Source organism: Phoca vitulina, unplaced genomic scaffold (genome assembly GCF_004348235.1).
Source record: "Phoca vitulina isolate PV1807 unplaced genomic scaffold, GSC_HSeal_1.0 scaffold33, whole genome shotgun sequence".
NCBI classification, from domain to species: Eukaryota; Metazoa; Chordata; class Mammalia; order Carnivora; family Phocidae; genus Phoca; species Phoca vitulina.
In genome coordinates, this window is record NW_022589736.1 from 12,515,928 (window position 1) to 12,528,604 (window position 12,677).

The following is a 12,677-nucleotide window of genomic DNA, read 5'->3' on the forward strand; positions in this document are numbered from 1 at the left end:
TAATCATTTAAGAAATAAAAGGCACTTTGGCCGGTGAACTGCCAACATCTTACCATCAAAGGTCTTCACCACTAGATTAGAAAATAGCTTAACATCACCTAGCTATAATTGAGAAGGTTGGATGTGATTTGAAGAAGAAAAGAAAAATGCAGCTGAATTTAAGCAGAAAATCACAGGAGTAAGCCACATAGGAGTAAAAAAAAAAAATGAGACAAGTTTTTAGACCCTTGTTTTTCAAAGAAGCTTCTGACAGCTTAGAAGTAATGATTTCATGAATAAGAACATGATCTATAACCACGTAGGTGTGTGGACATACCTAGAAATGTAAGATCGGAGACAAACTTCAAAATAGGGCCATGCATGTTTTTTAAACTACTCTATATCTCCCAAAAGGATTACTAAATAGATACAGTAATACAAGAGGAGGTCATAGATCTCTGATTATAAAAAGAAATACATGGAGAGAAAAAGAAATACATGGAGAGAACTTAGGAAATAGCAAACGTGTAAAAGAAAATAAAACGATTGAAGTTATGCTAGCTGTCTACAGCTGTACCACCCCTGATGCACCCAATTTCATCCAAAATGATGCTAGTCATTGTATTTTTATATGTTTCTTAACAGTTGTTTTTGCATTCCTGCACGTAAGTGTGGATACTGGAAGTCACAAACTTGAAGTCTCTCAATGTGTTTTGTTTGGTCCTCGCTCTGTGTGTGTGTGTGTGTGTGTGTGTGTAAAATCTTAAGTCAACCATACAAATCAGAATTCACCTAAAAAAGTAAGATTTCTGTCATCCTTGAATGAAGGGGTAACTTGTGGGCTCCACCTGGTACGGCAAGAATAGATTGGGTAGGACTCCTGCCCCCAGAGGCTCGTCTCTCTAGCGAGCCGCTCCCACTCCTCTGTGTGCTGTTCCTTAATATTGCTGAATTTCCATGGCGAGTAATTACACATGTGTACAGTATAGATAGATTTTTCTGTGTCTGGTCTTCAATAAGAGTGGGAAAAAGAAAGATGGGTGGTAGGGGGAGGAAACATAATGGTAAAAGAGAAAGAAAACTGAATATTCCAGAAAAACTGGAGAAAGGAAGATTGTTGCATTTTAGTGGACCTCTTCCTTGCCAGTTTCACTCACTAGGATGCCTCTGTGGACTGTTGGCAGTTGAGTTTCCAATCCCTGGTAGCAACACAAAATATTGATAATATGTTATATTTAACGTACTATGTCCTACATTTTTTCACTTATTTGGAAAGGTTTTCAGAGTTATTCCACCAAAGCATGGCTTTAATGGCTTCATAATATCCCATTTTGTAGTTACAAACACTGTAACATAGTTACAACATATTCATGTACCTTAAATTGTTGGACATTTAGGTGGCCTCTAATAGGTCATTAATATCATTAGTATTGCAATGAATATCCTTCTGCATAAATCTCGAAAATAAAAACCTTTAGAAGTGAAATTTCTGGGTCAAATAGTAAGGATATTTTTAAAAAAAATTTTTGGCACTTATTACCAAATGGCTTTCTTGACAACAGTTTAAACATTCACCAGCCATATATGAGTGGGCCCATTTAATTGTACCTCATTCTACCATTACATATAACCATTTAAAGATGTTTACCAATTTAATGGGTAAAACACTGTATCTCATTGTATTTTAACTTATATTTCTTGATTCTTATAGAGATTTTATATGCATATTTTTGCTCTGGTAGAGTATGTATAAATGACATATATGAGGGTTGAAGCAGGGGTTGTTTCCTCCTATATAGGACCAATTAGGGATGGATGTTTACAAAGGCAAGCAAGTGGTCATTATATTACTATAGTTATCTCACTCAGAAAGGACGCTGAGAGAAGTGGTTTTTAAAGGGAGGTAATGGATGATCAGTTCATCTTCAGAGATCTAAGAATAAACCTATGGTGGGGTGCCTGGGTGGCTCAGTCAGTTAAGCATCTGTCCTGGGCTCAGGTCATGATCTCAGGGTCCTGGGATTGAGTCCTGCCTCTGGCTCCCCAACAGTGGGGAGTCTGTTTCTCCCTCTGCCCCTCCCCCTGCTTGTGCACATGCGCTCTCTCTCTCTCCTCAAATAGGTAAATAAAATCTTAAAAAAAAAAAAGAACAAACCTATGGTTTCTGCTTTCTGCCTTGATCTATGAGTTAGATATGTTCATGGGAAAGTCTTATTGAAATCACCATGCTCATTAATTTAATCATCCAGTTGAATTACATTTTGACTTTAAAATGCTTTACACTTGTTTCTGATTGTCAATTACAAGATACCCGCCATGTACAGAATGAGAGTGACTCTAAAGCCAGACCAATGGGTTTCAAATCTTGCCTCTGCTATGACCCTACAATGATCATTTACCCTCTCTCTTACCTAAAAAGTTTCCATGCCTGTAAAATGAAGACAGAAATAATATCTGCCCCATAGGTTGTTATGAGGATTTAGTGAGTTAATTTTTGCGAAGACTTTAGAACAGTGTCTAGTACATAGTAAGTGCTATAGGTTTGTTAAATCAACACACTTTTCCTCTAATTTTCACTTCTAGGCCCTTCTACCTATAACTGTGTCTCAGCTGTTTAGTGATCTAAGGAAATGCTTACGTACACTAGAGGAAATTAAATATATTAAGGAACTCTTCACAATATTTTGTAATCTAAACATAATCTTTGGGCAGTACACTTGGATTTTCATATATTGAGATTATCTTAAATTGTGGCAAACTGGCAGCTGTGTTTTGTTTTCCTCTCTCTAATGAAGAATAAAATAGGAATTAGAGGAACCAGTTGGAGCTGTGTCATAAGCAGTTAGTAATTTCCAAACTTGTCAGTCAACAAAGAATTATTTTCACTGAGCTCGAGTCCCAATTTTTAGAGCATTAATGTAATTATAAGTGATTTTAAAATTTCTCATTAAATGGTGACTTAAGGAATCTTTGGCATCAATTGGCTATTAAGTTAATTGATTTTAATTTTTAATCTTTTACTAGAAGAGTTTAGTGCATTTTTTTTGTTTCTTCAACAATATAAATGGATATAGTTTCTATTCATTCAATACAGACCCTAAAATTACTCTTTAAAAGTATCTAAATTTTTCTTTTTTTTTAGAATTGTTGTAGCATACTTTGCATCAGTAACTCCTCAGTGTTTGAAAAGCAGAGCAGTGCAGGTCTGTGGATTGTTTGTAACAAATTGTAAACAGAGTTTATAATAATTAGGGTTAAGAGTTCACACAAGCATAGCAGTTATGTAGAGTAAATTTTATGTCTATTAATTCAATAATTTAAAAAGGGGGGTTTGATTCAGGGAGAATGATGCAAAGCTTATCTTTTCTTCCTAGTGATTCAAGGGTAATAGTCCTGGTCAGGCAGTCCTCCCCCAGGGGCAGAAATTGACACTGTCTCATTGACTGGCAACTTGGCCATTGGGCTTGCCTTGTCTCAAAAACTCAGATTTCCCTTTTAAAAACCGATGAGGAGTCCTGTCTGTAAGCACACAAACACCAGAGCAATCTGAAACTGCCATTTCAAGAAAAACAGAACAAGATTATAAGATCCATGTTGCAGGTTTTATTCCCAGGCCTGGGCCCTGGGGACTGTCTGAACAATACATCCTTTTTCTGGGCATTCCTTTGTCCCTTTTGGTGTAAGCCATGAATCCTAACAAAAGCAGACTGGGAATTCAAAGAAGGACATTACACAGCTTTGAAAATCTCATCTTCCATGGCAATATAGGAGTTAAAGCTTGAATTTCCTTTCATTCCCACTGTATGTATCAAATTTGGCCTCTGATTCCTTTGCATGGCATGAAAAGCAGCGGGCTGGGTGTGAGTCTCCTCTCTCTTCCTTTCTCACTTGTAAAATATGCCTGGCAAAGACCCCACACTCCCCTCCCCCAGCTTGAATCCACTTTGCCCTCCTGTTCAGCTGACTAAGGTTCCAAATGAAAAAAGCATTCCTTCCCAATTGCTAGAAGGGCCTTTGCATCAGTAGAAAATATTTGGTACATACGTAGACCCTGAATAACATGTTTGGCCTTTCCCTATACTTAGCAGGTTTCGAAGCTATCTCTTTAGAGACCCTTTAGAATTTTAACAAAATAAATAATAGCAATTTTTTTTTAGTGTCCCATAATAGTAATTCTCAAGCCATTGACGTAGCAACAAAACACACGTCTCTGTTCATAGGCTTTCCATTGCATCAGGTGTTGTGAGCCAAACATGGAAGCACTTGAAATTCCATTCAAGTTATATTCATTTATCAAAAAAAGAAGAAGAGGAAAAACCGACCATCTTTGGAAGTTCGTCTCTACAGACATCATTAAAGTGAGGATATGTACAATACACATTTTATATAACTGAAGATTAATGGTTAACTATTCAGGTACAGATTTCTTCCAGCAGGAGCTGATGTGTGGTACAAAAACAAAACACAGCAGCTGTGTTAACTGCCAAGTCACTCTGTATAAAATAAATATAAAGATGCTGCCCAATTTATAAAACGTCAGCTTTAGTCCATCTGAGCATATCAATGCTACCACCAATTAAAAATGCATTCAACTAGCCAGGCTTAAGACAAGACGGCTGGGTGGCATTTCCTAATGCCCAATATTGATATCCAATATCTAATAAGATACCAGCATACTTTAATCATATCTCTGCTTTGTTGAAAAAGCAGTCTCAAATGTGGCTTTTTATGTTTGGCTTATAACAACTAAGACAAGAGAAAAGCTTTAAGAACTTTTAAATAAATGCATTTTGATGCCTACCCAATGACATCAGGATGCCTTTATAGACCACCAGAAATGAAAAATAATAATCACCGTAATCTTGCTATTTTTATTTAAGAATCAATCTAGCATAGGGTTATCAGATTCAGCAAATAAAAACACAGGGCCCATAGTTAAAGTTGGCATTCGGTGGTGGGGGGGAGCAAATAATTTTTTTATTGTAAGTATGTCCCATGCCCTATTGGGGAGGGCATACTCACACTAAAAATTTGCTCGTTGTTTCTCTGAAATCCAGTTTTAACAGAGTGTGTTATGTTTTATCTGGCAACCCTTGTCTATCATCATTACCACACTATGGTTTGCTATGTAAAGCATGCAAAGCTGGATCCTATTTCCAGGGTCAAGAACAAGTGCTGGAGATTCTGGGCTCGATCCATCTGCCAACTTTAAAACACTAGCACATCAACAAGACCAGGAAAGCTGCTTTCACAGAAGTAGAATGAATGCATTTCCAATTAGTCATTTCAGTTTCTTATAGGGACAGAGGGAACTTATCCACTTGAGGAGAAGTTAAGAGCTGGCAAATAAGAAAAAAAAAGCCTGGGAGAAACAGAAGGGGAAAGAATCTTTATCAGGAAGTAACAGAATTAGGAACAAATAAGTGTAAAGCAAGACTTCCTAAAAGAAAAAAAATTATTTAGGATAATCATATTCTTAGGAATCAAGAGACAAACAGAGAATGAAAAAGAGGACATTAAAAATGTGTATTTTTTTCCCTAGTGAAGGTGCTTTTATTTTTTATTATTTTTTTAATTTTTAAGTTTTTTACTCTCAGGAAGTTAGACATTTTGTGGGAGAGAAATTTCCTGAGACTTCATACCTGCTTTCCAAACCTCTCTTCAGGAGTTAGTCTAACATCCCGCTGATGGAGAAGGCCTGTTTTCTTTTGTTCTTTGGCTAATTCACACCTCCAGGTGCTTCCTGGTACTCTGACATATAAGATGAGCTTCCACAGATCTTCAGCTTTGGCTCCAGTGACATTGACTACGCCCATGTGAGAGGCTATATGACCTGGTAAACTTTATGCTTGCTGACTTTTTCTCAGCATTTTTCGGGGTCTTCTGCAAGGTCCTGGGTCTGGTGTGAAATGCAGATTCCTGGGCTCCTGCTGTTGTCTCCCTACTGCGATTCTGCCTTTCAATGTGCTTTCCAGGTGACTTTAAGCCCAATACCTGTGGAGATCACAGGCTCATGGGGCTTGGGGTTTCCTTTGGATGGAAAAGGCACAGACTGTGGGGTTGCTTCTGTTTGGATTTGGGTTTGGGTTTCTGTACTTAGAAAGAGGCAGGGATAGCACAAAACCCTTAGTTATATGAACAGGAGAATGTTGAGTCTTGCGCTGGTAATAGTACGACAATTCATGAATATTGCTTCTTATGGATTGGATTCTTTCTTAACACATAGGGAGCATTCCAAAGAGCCAACTATTGAAGAGCCATTATAAGCAACGACAAAGTAATCTGAGTTTTTAAAGGCACAAATTTATGAAAATATGAAAAAAAGAACACAGATCAAATTAAATCCTGTAATTCATACTGTGACATGGAGGAAGATTATATTTTTTGGCCTGAGTTTGCGCAAGGCTAAGTAACCTTAACCTTTGTGTTTTATGTATAGAAATTTTATTCTTGCTTTTCCTGACTTACAGATGAGTCGTTGGCCCAGTTTTTTGTTTTGTTTTTTTTAAAGATTTTGTTTATTTATTTGACAGAGAGAGACACAGTGAGAGAGGGAACACAAGCAGGGGGAGTGGGAGAGGGAGAAGCAGGCTTCCCACAGAGCAGGGAGCCTGATGCGGGACTCGATCCCAGGACCCTGGGATCATGACCTGAGCCGAAGGCAGATGCTTAACGACTAAGCCACCCAGGCACCCCCGTTGGCCCAGTTTTGAACCGAGCAGTATTTTTGTTTGTCTTTAGTGAGCAAATCACTCTGATGGGCTTTCTCTTAGTAGGAAGGATCCATCTGATGCGAAGCTGTTCAGAATCAGGAATGTAGTCCTTGGAGGAAGGGGAAAAGGAATCCGCGATATAGAAAACGTGGGCTTACTCCAGAGGTATGTAAGGAAACACTTGGTCCTCAGCGTTGAGAAAGCAAAGGGCAAAATATTCTGTGTGTTTTGGACTCAATACGACCTTTAAAAGATCATTCATCTCCCTCGTCACCAAGTACTTCCAGGAAGTGGATTTCAAAGTGTGTCCTGAAAGCTAGGATCTCTCTAGGGAGCCCTAGGAATGAAAGCATGAGATTTAAGCAACCCCTCTTACCCATCCCTAACCTGATCCCAGCCCCAGTCCTACCCTTGAGCAGAGGCTCTCTGCCCAAATATTCCTCTCTGCTGGAGGGGGGGGCATGCCTGCAATGGTTGTTCCTGGGGTCCCATAGGCACACCTTCTGGGTCCCACCCCTCCTCCAAAGGGCGACTAGCCCTGGGAGCTCCCGCCATTTGCTTACTTTCTGTGTGCCCAAATGTCCTCATCTGCATTAACAAAATGGGGGTGCTTCTGGTAATTCACCTCATTAACAAGTTAGTTATGAGGACTGAACAAGTTTATACCCTGAAAGAAATGAGAACAGTTCCTTCTACCTAGTAATAAACTTCCGCTATTGTCTCTTTCTCTACTTGAATTTGGCGCACTTTTTTCAGAGGAAAGTTTCTACCGCCTTAAAAAGTTTTTGGAAGGACTAATGCCTTAAAACGTTATGTCATGGTTTATGAGCATGCTGTTGTCTTTTTGTCCTGTGACCAGAAGCCAAGTTCCTCCCCCTTTCACCCATTAACCCTCAACCCCAAGAGTTAAGGCCTCCTTCCCTGTCTTTCCCCAGATCTGAATTCAGTGGTGTGGGGGGTTCATGATATAAGAATGATGCCGTTACAGTCACAGAAACTATTTCATTATAAACTTTTGTTTTTCTCTTGCTAACTTTCTAAAGGGAGAAACACGTTACTAATTATCTAAGCCTTTGAAACCCTTTGGAGGCCCACTCTGCACAAATGTTATTATTATCACCCACATTTGGTGACGTCCTTGGGGATTAGAAGTGTTATGTACATGTTTCCACATTATTACTTTGTGGCCCAAGATCCCCAGTGGGACAATAATACAGCCCAGGAAGAAGCATGAAGCCCCAACGAGGCAATAGTTGGGGTAAAAGGTATAAACTTCTTTTTAATTTCAGTATAAAGAGGATTGTACTTCTGAAGAGAGTCATTTCCAGCCATTAAGGAAAGTATATTTGACTGTAGAAGAACAAGCATATGTTGGCTGAGTGTTTGCTGCATATTTTGAGGATGGAGTCCTTCGAGAAAAGGGGGATGGGAAACGGATTTAAAATGCTGTGAGGGGGCATTTGGAGTTGACTAGGAAAACTTCCTGATAATAAAAGCAGCATGCTTCCAATAGCTGTCACCACATCTTTCCCTGTAGAGACTCTGGAAAGAACAGAGATCTTCTTTCTTGGTAGGTTCTGCCTAAAAGCAAGAGACAGGAATCCTTCCTCCTGGCTGATGATTTTAGGTAGTAAGGTATTCACAAAATTTGAATCGTATCATGTTCACTTTAAATCTTTACTATTCCTGGGGTGGCTGGGTGGTCAGTGGGTTAAGCATCTGACTCTTGGTTTCAGCTCAGGTTATGATCTCAGGGTCCTGGGATGGAGCCCCCCATCTCGGGCTCCATGCTCAGGGCAGAGTCTGCTGGAGATTCTCTCTCCCTCTGCCCCCCACCCCCCGCTAAAATAAATAAATCTTTATTCTTCCTTGTTGGGCAAGTCCCTGGTTCGTGTGAGTGTCTCCTTAACACCCCCTAACATTGGTTAAACTCTCTTTTCAACCAAGAGAAAAAAAAAGCCCTAGATCAGTGCCTTTAGCTGGTTTATGTGTCTGGGTCAATTGTTTTATTAGACCAGTGAAGCTGATTTTCCATTTATGGTAATGATCTTGAAAATTCCTTTTAAAATAAGTGTAGGAAAAGGAGAAATTTGATGGATAAAGAGAGACTATCAAGTAAAGCTCATGTGGCACGCAGCTCTGAGAGGAATCTTAGTGACCTGAGAGACTTTCTATCTGGAGCCCACTGTACCAGATGATTTCAAGGTCTTTTATCTCCAGATCCTGCTAGGACAGGAGGAAGAGCTTCAGCTGTAGAGTCTTAGCTAGAACCGGGGGAAAGCAGAAAACCATGCTTCAGAGGAAGTGCTTTATGAAAATAAGGAATCTGTACACTCACAAAGAAACTACATCAGCAGAGAGGAGATGCTCTAGAGATGCTAGTGGAAAATAATCCTACTCTTGAGATATATATATATATATCAAAATATGTATTTATTTTCTAAAATCTGCTATGCACAGTTTCAGATGATCATTGAAAGGATGTTCAGCTTTAAAGGAAGGACAAAAGATACACAAGTTGAGGGAGAAAAGCCCACACCCTTTTCCCTTAACAGTCAGAGATTCTACATCCCCTCCCTCATGCTATTTACAAACACAAGAAAGAAAGGAGAAGAAAAAAAAAAGCGGTGTAGCAAAATCACTGCCAGAAAACACACAGTAAATTCTAGCTTGTTAGCAGCCCGATTCCAAATTATTTTTAAAAAACAAATCCTAACAGTCATGTAATTCCAGCCTCTGAGGGGAAGCTCTAAGCCGGATGCTAGTGTCCCAGAACCCAAGACACACACACACACACACACACACACACACACGAGTGTCCCAGAACCCAAGACACACACACACACACACACACACAAACACACACACGAGTGTCCCAGAACCCAACACACACACACACACACACACACACACGAAGAAAGAAACCTAACCAGTCTTCGGACAGGAATATGAAAGCAAAAATCCGCGAGGCAGGAGGAGTGCCCCAGAGGAGGAGGCTGCGTGCAGCTTGCCGTAATCTGTAAATGATTGCTGGTAAAGTCTGGAGGCTTCAGGCTTGATCTGTGTTTGTTCCAAAAGAAAGCCAAGGAGGACGGTGTTAATAAAGAGAGATTTAACCGAGAGCTGTGCTTGGAATAAAGTGGGCTACAAAAAGGTCAAATTTGATCAGTTGGAGCAGATTACAGGGGCTTTAAAAGGTGGTGTGGAGAAATGAGCCGGGCCCGGGAAGTAATATAGCGCAGGATTGATGTGGGGGTGGAGAGCAGCCGGGACGCGCGAGCGCTTATCGGCCGGGGAAGTGGGCAGAGCCGGCGCCCCGCCGCCCGGCCCGACGCGAGGCCGGCTCCCCCTCGCCCCGCTCCCCACCCCGGGCCTGCGCTCGCCTCCCGCCCCCAGACCATGGTGTCCCTAATGTCCGACTTGGAGCCACTCAGAGACTGGAAAGTTTTAAGGTAGGCCTGCTTTTCTTTCTCTCCCCTGGCTGTCCCACTCGCCGCCAAGTTCCTCCCCGCCCGCGGGGAAGCCGGTGTCGTCGGAGCCGCCCGCGCCGGGCCGCCGGCGGGACTGGCGGACCTCCTGCCCCGCGCTCCCAGCCCAGGCGCACCGGAGGCGCGGGGAGGCCTCGTCTGCCGGAGGGGGTGCGGGGGCGGGGGGTCAGGGAGGGGCCCGTGCTCGCGAAGTGGGGGGCCCGCACCGGCTTCCCCGCAGACCCCGCGCCCACGCTCGCGCCTGCGTCCCCGGGGCGCTCAGCCGGCCGGGCGAGCAGGGATGTGCCCGACTCTTCGGGACTTCGGCTGAAGAAGGCGGACTTCTTCCAGAAAACCGTATTCCTCCTCCTCTTGTGAGAGAGTCGGGGGAAACGTGGGTTCGTTTTCCTCCTCTTGGCCAGGTCTAATTTGGCAAAGCCAGTCGTATGAAAAGCTCAGCAGACCCTAAAACTGAATGAGTACAATTTATGAGCTGAGGTCTTCTCGGACTGCTCCTAAGAAGGTGAACTCTGACCTCTTCATCTCTCAGAGGCCCAGGAAAATTAGAACACAAGGAGCGTAAAGGGGCAGAGCTCATGCATCACCCCCACTTGGGTCTAAGCTGGCCCCTTTGGTAGGCTTCAGGAGGAATTTTAGGTTTCACTTAACACCAAATGCTATTTCCCAGCAAAAAACCACTTTGGGCAATTTTTGAAATATGAAAGTGTTAAATTGAGGGATTTTTATCAAAAGTCGTTCTACATGATGTCATGTTGTCCCAAATACCTACCCCCAAGCATGGTTCCATTGGAACCAAACCAAGACCCAAAGAAGGAATAGAAGTGTGTACCTTACTGGGACCTCTTTTTCCTGACATTTATCTTGTATTAATTAGCCTTACTTATTTCCCTCTTAAGAGTTCTCCCTTAGTGTTTGTCTAATTGTATTCTTTTTAAAAGCCCACAACATAATAGAGCAAATAACGAAAAAAACGGCCCATCTTCATTTTAATTTCCTTATTTTAAATCATACATCTTGTTTTCTAGAACTTTGTGCTATACATGTACATCATATAGTATGTGCCATTTTATAATCTGCCCTTTCTCGAGTTAAATATCAAATGTATTTTCATGTTTCTGCCTATTCTTCATAACCATAATTTCAATGACTAATGAGGCACCGTGATGTTGATGTACCTTATTTTACTAAATTACTCTGTTCATTGAAAATTTAGATTGTTTCCAGTCCTTGATTTGTATGAACAACAACACAATGAACATCTTTGTGCTGATAGCTTATATACGTGTATGCGTGTGCGTGTGTGTTTTAAGTAGTCTTTTCAACTCATTTACTTGGAAACAAATTTCTTGAAAAGTTATGCTTAAGCTATTAGTGATGTGTTGGTAGTATTTCCCTTTTCTGAAGAGTAAGAAAAGGGCAGAAGGTTTTTTATTTTCTTACTGAAGGACAACATAATGGGATGTAGTATTTATTGTTCATGTACCTGTCATGGTATTTAGATTCCTTAAAGGACTTCTGACTGCATAGGATACAACTCTCCCATGGGCTAGCAGCCCAGTGTTATTGATGCACTGTTCTGGGTGCTAAGAAAGATGAGAAAGGTTCTTATCATGCAGATGGTGGCTGCAAGAAGTTCATTGTTGAGAAGCAGGTGAGACCAGGTGAAATGCTACAGGAAAGGGACAAGGGATTCCTGGGGTTCCAGGGAGGCAGAGTGTCCATCTGGAACATGAGGAAAGGGTTCCTGAAGTAGGTGACATTTGAGAAAGGTTACTGAAGGATCCACGCACATAGCTTTTTGCTTTCATTAAATAATTCCCAAGATTTCTAGATGAAAGGGCACAAACATTTTTATGGGTCTGTCTGTGATATTTTCTTGTTTGTAGGTTTAAATTTTATTTTTAATCAAGAAATGGAAAAGTACTTCTGTAAGTGTTCTTTTGATGTAGCTATTCAAATAAATTTTATTGTGCTTCTTTAACTGGATTAGTAACCTACTTTTAAAATTGAAATGTTTCTTAAGAGTGCTTTTAAAAACATTGTTTTGGGTGATTAACTTATTAACAGTATTGTGCAAGTGGATAAGGTGGACCCTAGCTCAGAAATGTGTGTGACTCCGATTACAAATTGTGGCAATGCAGCCCTCCGAAGGCCTTTTTAGATAATGATCCAGGTCTTAACCCATTTAAAACTCAGTGATACTGTTGTCTTTCCCCTCAATGTGTGCCTAACATAACTGAAGTTGACTTTGTGGCTAAAATAAGTAAAGCTTCACAAACTGGGACTGGCAAGGCCTGAGAAAGAGCGACATTTTTGCATTGACCACTTAGGGTACCCCAAGTTAATTCTGTCCATACCTCTTCTTGGTAAGCATTATTCTATCAGCTTTTAACTGTGTTTAATCCTCTCCTGGGATAAGGGATTATAAAGGGGCTAGTGTTTATGGATTGCATTTTAAATTCCATAATTGTGTACAATGAGGCATCCTTTTGGCTAA

General features: G+C 41.0%; 1 protein-coding gene across 2 annotated transcripts in view; it reads left to right on the forward strand.

Annotated features, from left to right (window-relative positions):
• CELF2 (CUGBP Elav-like family member 2) overlaps nt 1-12,677 on the forward strand; it is an 803,688-nt gene that overhangs the window by 290,979 nt on the left and 500,032 nt on the right. The window contains exon 1 of one of the 2 annotated variants that reach the window (XM_032426080.1): nt 10,124-10,144. The exons of the other annotated variant lie outside the window; for it this stretch is intronic. The gene's annotated coding sequence lies outside the window, so the exon portion shown is untranslated. Of the gene's footprint in view, nt 1-10,123; nt 10,145-12,677 lie in introns of those variants that run through there. 2 annotated transcript variants of the gene reach the window in all.